Genomic DNA, 10,000 nt, shown 5'->3' with positions numbered 1-10,000 from the left:
GAGGATGTCCTTCCTCAAATTAGGAGACAAGGATGTCCTTCCTCAAATTAGGAGACCAAAACTGGACACAATACTCCAGATGTGGTCTTCCCAACGCCCTATACAACTGCAGAAGAACCTCTTTACTCCTACACTGAAACCCTCTTGTTATGAAGGCCAACGTTCCATTAGCTTTCTTCACTGCCTGCTGTACCTGCACGCCAACCTTCAGTGACCGATGTACAACGACGCCCAGGTCTCGTTGTACCTCCGCTTTACCTAACCTAACCCCATTCTACAGCGGTATCTTTGACTATAGTCACCATCACTGGTTGTCGCAAACGTATCCTACACCCACTATGGACAATCTTTACATTCACCAAGCCAATTAACCTACAACCCTGTACGTCTTTGGAATGTGGGAGAAAACAGGAGATCTCAGCGAAACCCCACGCAGGTCACAGGGAGAACGTGCAAACTCCTTACAGACAGCGCCTGTAGTCGGGATCGAACCCGGGTCTCCAGCGCTGCATTTTGTTGTAATGCAGCAATTCTACCGCTGCGCCACCGTGATTCCCCGGGGAGAGTGGCACCGTTTGTCAACCGGGTTCCCGCTCATCAGTGAAGGGGTTCCTGCGGCCGCGGCCGCGCAGTGACACCCCGAGTTTATGCATCACCTTTTTTTTCTTTTTTTAATTTCAAAATAGACTTTATTCAATTGATAAATATATACAATTCATGAACCATGCGAAAAAATTCATCCGACATTTTCGGAGACTATACAAATTGTTCAGTACAATTTTTTAACATTTGTCAAATTCCACCAAACTGTCCTTCACCCGTGCCACTCTGTGCCCCCTGTCCAAGTAATAAATATATACAATGTGTGCACAGTGCGAAAAATTAATCCGACATTTTCGTAGGCTATACAAATTGGTCAATACAGTTTATACATCTTTTAAATTCCACGAAAATGTCCCCCACCCGTGCCACTCATGTAGCCCCCTGGCGTGCGATACCTTCCCTTAATTTGAGGGGCGTCTCGACCATACCATGCTCCCCATGTCCAGCAGCGGAAGGAACCTAGACTGTGGTCCTACCCCACCGAGCCTTGGCGTTGGATGCACCAAGCTTCAGTGATTCCCTTAGTACGTAATCCTGCAGTCTGCAGAGGGCCAGTCGGTAACATTCCCTGACGGACATCTCGCTCTGCTGGATGGTGAACAACGCTCGGGCAGACCATAGATCGTCTTTCACCGAGTTGATGACCCTCCAGCAGCACTTGATGTCAGCCTCTGAATGTGTCCCTGGAAACAGTCCGTAAATCACAGAGTCCTGTGTGACGGAGCTGTTCGGGATAAATCGTTCCAGGGACCCTTGCATACTTCTCCAGAACTATTTTTGCAAATCCACACTCTGCAAAGAGGTGAACAACCGTCTCCTCTCCATAGCAGCATTCCCGAGGGCAGCGTGCGCTGGTAATGAGGTTCCGAGAGAGGGGTCTGCCGTGGGGATGTTCATACTAGGAGCACAGAATTAGGCAAGTCGGCCCATCTAGTCTACTCCACAATTCAATCATGGTTAGACACAAAATGCTGGAGTAACTCAGCGGGACTGGCAGCATCTCGGGAGAGCAGGAATGGGTGACGTTTCGGGTCGAGACCCTTCTTCAGGCTGGTTAGCGATAAGGGAAACGAGAGATATAGATTATGATTTTTGTCTTAGACTCAATCATGGCTGATCTATCTCTCCCTCTCAACCCCATTTTCCTGCCTTCTCCCCATTTTAGGTGTCCTTGAGACTTGAAAGGCGCCCATAAAAAAAAAATTTAAAAAAAATACATTTATTATTTATAACCCTGGCACCCATACGAATGAAGAACCTGCCATCTACACTTTAAAAAATACCCAATGTCTGCAGCAATGAATCTCACAGATTCACCACCGTCCAGCTCAAGAAATTCCCATCTCCATTCTAAAGGTACATCCTTTCAATCTGATACTTTGCCCTCTGATCCTAGACTCTCTCACTGGTGGACACATCTTCTCCACATCCACTCTATCCAGGCCTTTCACTATTTGATGTGGTCTGCGGGGTGCAGAGAGGGTTTGGGAGGGACGTGGTGGGATGTGTAGGGAGAACAGAGGGTTCAGGAGGGGGATGATGGGGTGTGGAGGGTGAAGAGGGGGTTCAGGAGGGGGAGGATAGGGTGTGGAGGGTGAAGAAGGGGCTCAGGATGGGGTGTGGATGGTGAAGAGGGGGTTCGGGGGGGTTGTGGAGGGGGTGGAAAGGGTTCAGGAGGGGGAGAGGGGTGTGGAGGGTGAAGAGAGGGTTCAGAAGGGGGGTAATGGGGTGTGCAGAACGAAGAGCGGGTTCAGGAGGGGAAGATGGGGTGAGGAGGGTGAAGAGAGGGTTCAGGAGGGTGAGGATGGGGTGAAGAGGGTGAGGGTTCAGGAGGGGAGAATGGGGCGAGGAGAGGGTTCATTAGGGGGCGGGTGGGTGGTGAAGTTTGATGGTTCAGGAAGGGGAGGATGGGGTGTGGAGGATGACGAGTGGGTTCAGGAGGGTGAGGATCGGATGAGGAGAGGGTTCAGGAGGGTGGAGTAGGGAGGGTTCAGGTGGTTGGGGAGGGTGTCGAGGGGGCTCAGCAGGTTGGGGACAAGGTGGGTGGGTGACAGCATGGTGCCAGGTGGGGTGACTGTGGGAAATGTGAGGCCATCCTCGCCAGCAGAGAATTAAGCAGCAATGCTGTATTGTGTGAATTTTTTTTGTGCTATTATACAATTATCATGGTGCCTTGCTGTAGAAGCACCAGTATTAGATAGCATTTATTGACATAAATAAGGAATAATATTGTATCACGTTTCATCAGACTGGTGTTGCCGTGTGTAGCGAGACCGATGCTCAGCCTCTGTTCTTTAGTGTTTGGAGGAATGAGTGGTGACCTGAATGAAAGGTCACTCCGGTGGCGCTGGTGCTAGCTGCCTCCACCTTCAGTCCGGTATCTTTTTGTTTTTTTGTTATGTTGAAGTGCGTTTTTTGTGGTTTTTTTAAATGTCTGTATGTTGGGGAAGAGGGAACGGTAAGGGGGATACCGTCCTTCAGTCGCTTCCTGGAGAGGATGCGACTATTATGCGATATCATCCTGCCCCTACCCCCCCCTCTCCCCCCTTACTGGATTGGCACAGCCTATCCTGCCGGGACCGACCAGAGCTCCAGCAGCAGCGGAGCAGCGTTAGAAACATCGCGGGCGGGCGATGCCTTACCGAGGATCGCTGTTTGGAGCCCCTGAGTGCTGGGCCTGCCGCACCGACATCACGGAGCTGTGGTTCGCGGAGCTCCCAACACGGGCGGCCGCTGAGGATGTTCTCCGTCGGGATTCGGCGTCGGGGTTCCATCATCCCAGCGTGAGGGCCTGAGAATCGGTCCGCCTGTGGCGGCGACTGCGGGTGCTCGGGAGGCCCCGACCACGGGTGAACATATAACCATATAACCATATAACAATTACAGCACGGAAACAGGCCATCTCGACCCTTCTAGTCCGTGCCGAACACATAATCTCTCCTAGTCCCATATACCTGCGCTCAGACCATAACCCTCCATTCCTTTCCCATCTATATAACTATCCAATTTATTTTTAAATGATAAAAACGAACCTGCCTCCACCACCTTCACTGGAAGCTCATTCCACACGGCCTCCAGTACGGAAGCGGCCGTTCCAGGGTTCCCAGGCCGCTGCGAGGATTCTCCCGACGCCGGAGCAACATCACCCGGCGAGAACGGCCAGGAACATCGGGCCTCCGTAGAGGCAACTGTGGAGGCCTCAATGGGCCCGACTATGGGTGAACTGGGGTTGGGGACTGGACCTTGTGCCTTCCCTCATGGTGGGAACCATTGTGGGGGGATGTTCTTTATGTTTAATCCTCGTATTAATGTTATGTCTGTATTCTTTCTTTATGTGCTGCACTGGCAAGAAGCATTTCACTACACCTAGGTGTATGTGACTAATAAATAACCTTTGAACCTTTTTTTTGAACCTTTGTACCACTCTCTGAGTAAAGAAGTTCCCCCTCATGTTACCCCTAAACTTCAGTCCCTTAATTCTCAAGTCATGTCCCCTTGTTTGAATCTTCCCTACTCTCAGTGGGAAAAGCTTTTCCACGTCAACTCTGTCTATCCCTCTCATCATTTTAAAAACCTCTATCAAGTCCCCCCTTAACCTTCTGCGCTCCAAAGAATAAAGCCCTAACTTGTTCAACCTTTCTCTGTAACTTGGTTGCTGAAAGCCAAGCAACATTCTAGTAAATCGCCTCTGTACTCTCTCTATTTTGTTGACATCCTTCCTATAATTAGGCGACCAAAATTGTACACCATACTCCAGAATTGGCCTCACCAATGCCTTGTACAATTTTAACATCTGGGAAGGTCGGCGGGGAGGCTGGCTGGACTATGGTACCTTCTTCAACGTTGGTGCCACTGTGTCGTGTTGTGGTTATGTTGTGTCGTGGACTTCAGTGTTTGTGCTTTTTTTTTCCATTTTAATACATTTTATTCATTTATCTTTTATTTATTTATTTATTATCATACTTGACTAAGGAAAATTCATTTCGTTGTCTCTAATATGAGATAATGACAATAAATTGAATACAATACAATACAAGAAATGTCCATAGATTGGATGTATGCCGCGTGTTATGTTATGCTGCACGTAAGAATTTAATTGTTCCATTGTACGTGTGTGAATTTAATACACTTGACTCTTGGTTTTTCCCGAGTGAAGAATCAAGAACCAGGGGTCAGAATCTGTGACTAGGGTGGTGGTCGGTGTGTTTCTGGGGTGGCTTGTTTCTGACTCTGAGGAACGGTAGAACAATGGCTGCCCAGCTCCACCCAGTGTAAATGTGCTTGGGGTTCCTGTCTTCATCACTCTGTTGACCAGCCAGCTCCTCCCTCACAACATGGACCCGCTACAATTCGCATACCGTCCGAACAGATCCACGGACGATGCAGTCTCCCAGGTTCTGCACACCGCTCTCTCTCTCATCTTGACAGCCAGAAGGGGGGCTATGTGAGGATGCTGTTCATAGACTACAGTTCAGCCTTCAACACGATAGTCCCCACCAGACTGGCCGAAAAACTGCTGGAATTGGGGCTCAACAACCCCCCCCCCCCCCCCCCCCCCCCCCCCCCCCCTGTGTGCCTGGGTCCTGGAATTTCTCACCACCAGGCCCCAGATAGTCAAGATGGGAGGAAATACATCGAAGTCCCTCACCCAGAGCACAGGATCCCCCCAGGGTTGCGTCCTCAGCCCCCTACTGTACTCCCTGTACACACATGACTGTGTGGCCAGGTTCAGCTCCAACTCGATAATCAATTTTGTTGATGACACTGTGGTGGTGGGCCTGATCTCAGACAACGAAGAACAGGCCTTCCGGGAGGAGGTGGCTGATCTGGCACTCTGGTGTCAGTGCAACAGCCACCTCTTAAATATCAAAAAAACTAAAGAGCTGATCGTGGACGTTAGGAGGGCACATCATCCGAGGACGTACACACCATTGAAGATAAATGGGGATACTATAGATAGGGTGAGTTGTTTTAAATACCTGGGAGTCCACATCTCCGAGGATATGACATGGACATCACACGCTGCAGCACTCGTGAGTAAGGCAAGGCAGCGCCTTTACCACCTCAGGGAATTGAGGAAATTCAGAGTGTCTCTGAGGATCCTCCAGTGCTTCTACTCAGCGGCTGTGGAAAGCATCTTGTCCGGAAATATCACGAATTGGTTTGGGAACTGCTCTGCCCAGGATAAGAAGGCTCTCCAGAGAGTAGTGCGTTCGGCCGAACGCACTATGGGAACTTCACTCGCCCCTCTGCAGGAACTATACATCAGAAGGTGCAACCCCAGAGCCAACAAGATCATGGGAGACCCCTTCCACCGCAGCAATGGACTGTTCCAGCTGCTACGGTCAGGCAAACGCCTCCGTTGCCATGCTGTGATAACGGAGAGGATGAGAAGGAGTTTCTTCCCAGAGGCCATTAGGACTGTAAACTCCTATCTCACCAGGGACTAACTTTACTTTACCATTTTATTGTTGTGTGGTGTCTTTTCAAAATTGCTGTTTTTTCCATTTCTTCCCTCCCTCCCACAAATATGTAATATGTGAATATTCTGTTTGTAGTTTGTTTGTTTTTTGCACAATTCGCGAGCATTGCCACTTTTCATTTCACTGTACATCTCGTATGTGTATGTGACGAATAAACTTGACTTGACTTGACTACCGGTGGTCATTTGCTATTTCAATAAATTGAGGACAGAGGAAGCCAATTATTCGACCCACAGTGTCTTTGCCGGTTGAGCAAGAGTTCATCGGTCAGAACCCACCTTCTCCCACCTTATCTCTGGATGCTTTCAAGAGAGAGCTAGATAGGGCTCTTAAAAATAGGAAGTCGAGGGATATCGGGAGAAGGCAGGAACGGGGTGCTGAAGGGCCGAATGGCCTATTCCTGCACCTATTGTCTATTGTCTATTGTCTATTATGCTGAAGGTACAATTGCATGAATTGTTTATAAGAAATGAGGCAAAGAGCCATGTGAGCCATTAGGAGAGGGGTTCAAATCAGATCAGCTGTGTTCTTATTGAAATGTGGGATATCGTTGTTAGGCTGAGGGGCAATTTCTCTGCTGATTAATATGGTTGAATAAAAGCCTCAGACAAGTAAATTAAATTAATGGAGTAACTCGGCAAGGCAGACTGGAAGTCTGAAGAAGGGTCTCAAACCGAAACGCACCCATTCCTTCTCTCCAGAATTACTGCCTGTCCTGCTGAGTTACTGACCTTTCTGTCCTTGGCCTCCTCTAGCAGTATGAATATTGCCGTCTCTAACCTTTGCTTTCCCTCTATCTCCACACGAACCCCCTTCCTAGTTCTCCGACCAGTCTGACTGTCCCGTGATTAAATGTTATCACTCTGAGTTTCGTTGTCACCTTCCCCCAATTAACAATGATCTATTCTACATTTTCCTTGATCCCTAACCCCTTCTATGTCTCGTTTTCACACCTTACACTTCCTCATCTCTGTGTCTCTCTCTCCCCTTACTCTCAGACTGAAGAAGGGTCTCGACCAGGAATGTCGCCCATCCTTTCTCTCCAGAGATGCTGCCTGTCCTGCTGAGTTACTCCAGCACTTTAGATTACAAATTATATTAATATTTGTATTAAGATGTATTAAGATTGTATTAATATTTGTATGAAGATGAATTTCAGTCTCCATTAATTAACTATTATTCATGTATCGGATGCATGTATTGCTGTGGTCGGGGATGGGGATTGAACCTGCCGCACTGAGTGAGGTGGGGTGGTGCTCGTGGTTGGTGGTGGGGCTGGGGGTGGGGCTCGTTTGGAGGAGGGGCTGGGGGAGGGGCTCGGGGCTGGGGAGGGGTCGGGGCGCGGGCACCGCCTGAGCTGAGCCGGGATTCAGGGCGCTGGAGTTTCAGGGCGGTACCGCGCCGATGTGCCCCGCCCCCATCCGCTGTCAATCACCGGGCAGCTTCGTCGCTGCTCTCCTGATGTCACGTCACCGCCCGGAGGCGCGCCCTTTGCGCGTGCACGTCACGCAGGCGCGACCCGGCTCGCGCGGATACGGTTTAACGGCCGCACTCGCGCCGCCACCGGTCACCTGACCCTCCAACCGTCACCGCAAGCCGCGCCCACCCCTCTGTTCCCATTGGATGCCGGCGGTGTCCGTCAGTGGTCTCACCCAATGGCGGGGATGGACCCGTCGAGGGGGCGCGTCCCCAGCAGGTCCCGCCCACCGACATGCGGGTCCAATCCCGCGCGCAGGTGCAGCGCGTCTCCGTTGCTCTAGAAACCAAAGATCCGCGATAGGATGTTCAAGAAGGAACTGCAGATGCTGGAAAATCGCAGGTACACAAAAATGCTGGAGAAACTCAGCGGGTGCAGCAGCATCTATGGAACGAAGGAAATAGGCAACATTTCGTGCCGAAACCCTTCATCAGACTGAGGCGGGGTGAAGGAAGGAAAAATGAGGAGGAGGAGGAGCCTGAGGGATGGGAGGAGACAACTCGAGGGCTGAGGAAGGGGAGGAGACAGCAAGGGCTAACAAAATTGGGAGAATTCAATGTTCATGCCCCAGGATGCAGGGTCCCCAAGCGGAATATGAGGTGCTGTTCCTCCAATTTCAGGTGGTGCTCGCTCTGGCCATGGAGGAGACCCAGGACAGAGAGGTCGGATACGGAATGGGAGGGGGAGTTGAAGTGCTGAGCCACCGGGAGGTCAGGTAGTTTCATGCGGACCGAGAGGAGGTGTTCGGCGAAACAATCGCCCAACCTCCGCTTAGTCTCACCGATGTAAATCAGCTGACATTTAGAGCAGCAGATGCAATAGACGAGGTTGGAGGAGAACCAGGTGAACCTCTGTCGCACCTGGAACGACTGATTGGGTCCTTAAATGGAGTCGAGGGGGGAGGTAAAGGGACAGGTGTTGCATTTCTTGCGGTTGCAACGGAAAGTGCCCGGGGAGGGGGTGGGAAGAATTGACAAGGGAGTTGCGGAGGGAGCGGTCTTTACGGAAGGCAGACATGGGGGGAGATGGGAAGATGTGGCGAGTGGTGGGGTCACGTTGGAAGTGGCGAAAATGACGGAGGATGATTTGTTGTATGTGACGGCTAGTGGGGTGAAAGGTGAGGACTAGGGGGACTCTGTCCTTGTTGCGAGTGCGGGGATGGGGAGAGAGAGCAGTGTTGCGGGGTATGGAAGAGACCCTGGTGCGAGCCTCATCTATGGTGGAGGTGGGGAACCCCCGTTCGCTGAAGAATGAGGACATTTCAGATGCCCTGGTGTGGAATGCCTCATCCTGGGAGCAGATGCGGCGTATGCGGAGGAATTGGGAGTAGGGAGTGGAGTCCTCACAGGAAACAGGGTGGGAAGAAGTGTAGTCCAGATAGCCATGGGAGTCAGTGGGTTTATAGTGGATGTCGGTCAGAAGTCTATCACCTGCGCTGGAGATAGTGAGGTCAAGGAATGGCAGGGAAGTGTCGGAAATAGTCCACGTGTATTTGAGTGCCGGATGGAAGTTGGTGGTGAAGTGGATGAAGTCAGTCAGTTGTGTGTGGGAGCAGGAGGTGGCCCCAAAGCAGTCGTCGATGTAACGGAGGTAGAGGTCGGGGATGGGGCCCTGGTACTTATTGAACAAGGATTGTTCGACGTACCCGACAAAGAGTCAGGCGTAGCTGGGGCCCATGCGTGTGCCCATAGCTACGCCTTGTATTTTGATGTTATAGGATCTTTGCTCGAAACATAGAATCCAGGTGCAGGAGGAGGCCATTCGGCCCTTCGAGCCAGCACCGCCATTCATTGTGATCATAATAATAATAATAATACATTTTATTTATGGGCGCCTTTGAAGAGTCTCAAGGACACCGTACAAAAATTTAGCAGGTAGATGAAAAACATGTAAGGGGAATTAAATAAATAGTAGAGACATGACTAGTACACAAAGTAAAGACAGAATACAATTCAAAACACAATATTAGGCAATTAATGCACATATGAAAAGGGTGGGGGACGTGGAGCTAAGGATAGGCAGAGGTGAAGAGATGGGTCTTGAGGCGGGACTGGAAGATGGTGAGGGACACGTAATTGCGGATCAGTTGGGGGAGGGAGTTCCAGAGCCTGGGAGCTGCCCTGGAGAAGGCTCTGTCCCCAAAACTGCGGAGGTTGGACTTGTGGATGGAGAGGAGACCGGCTGATGTGGATCTGAGGGACCGTGAGGGTTGGTAGGGGGAGAGGAGGTCAGTGAGATATGGGGGGGCCAGATGGTGGAGGGCTTTGTAGGTGAGGATCAGGATTTTGTAGGTGATCCGGTGGGAGATGGGAAGCCAGTGAAGTTGTTTGAGGACTGGAATGATGTGATGCCAGGATTTGGTGTGGGTGATGAGTCGGGCGGCTGCGTTCTGGACCAGTTGGAGTCGGTTGATGTAGGTGGAGCTGATGCCAAGGAG

At 50.8% G+C, this 10,000-nt stretch overlaps 1 long non-coding RNA gene across 1 annotated transcript in view; it reads right to left on the bottom strand.

The window, feature by feature from the left end:
• LOC116967539 overlaps positions 1-10,000 on the bottom strand; it is a 17,217-nt gene that overhangs the window by 4,930 nt on the left and 2,287 nt on the right. Inside the window, exon 2 of the long non-coding RNA XR_004410249.1 lies at positions 141-143. This is a non-coding gene — a long non-coding RNA (uncharacterized LOC116967539). The remainder of the gene's footprint in view (positions 1-140; positions 144-10,000) is intronic.

The sequence above is a fragment of the Amblyraja radiata genome, chromosome 40, assembly GCF_010909765.2.
Source record: "Amblyraja radiata isolate CabotCenter1 chromosome 40, sAmbRad1.1.pri, whole genome shotgun sequence".
Classification (NCBI taxonomy): Eukaryota; Metazoa; Chordata; class Chondrichthyes; order Rajiformes; family Rajidae; genus Amblyraja; species Amblyraja radiata.
The sequence above is the reverse complement of the archived record's forward strand: the minus strand, read 5'-3'. Positions and strand labels throughout refer to the sequence as shown.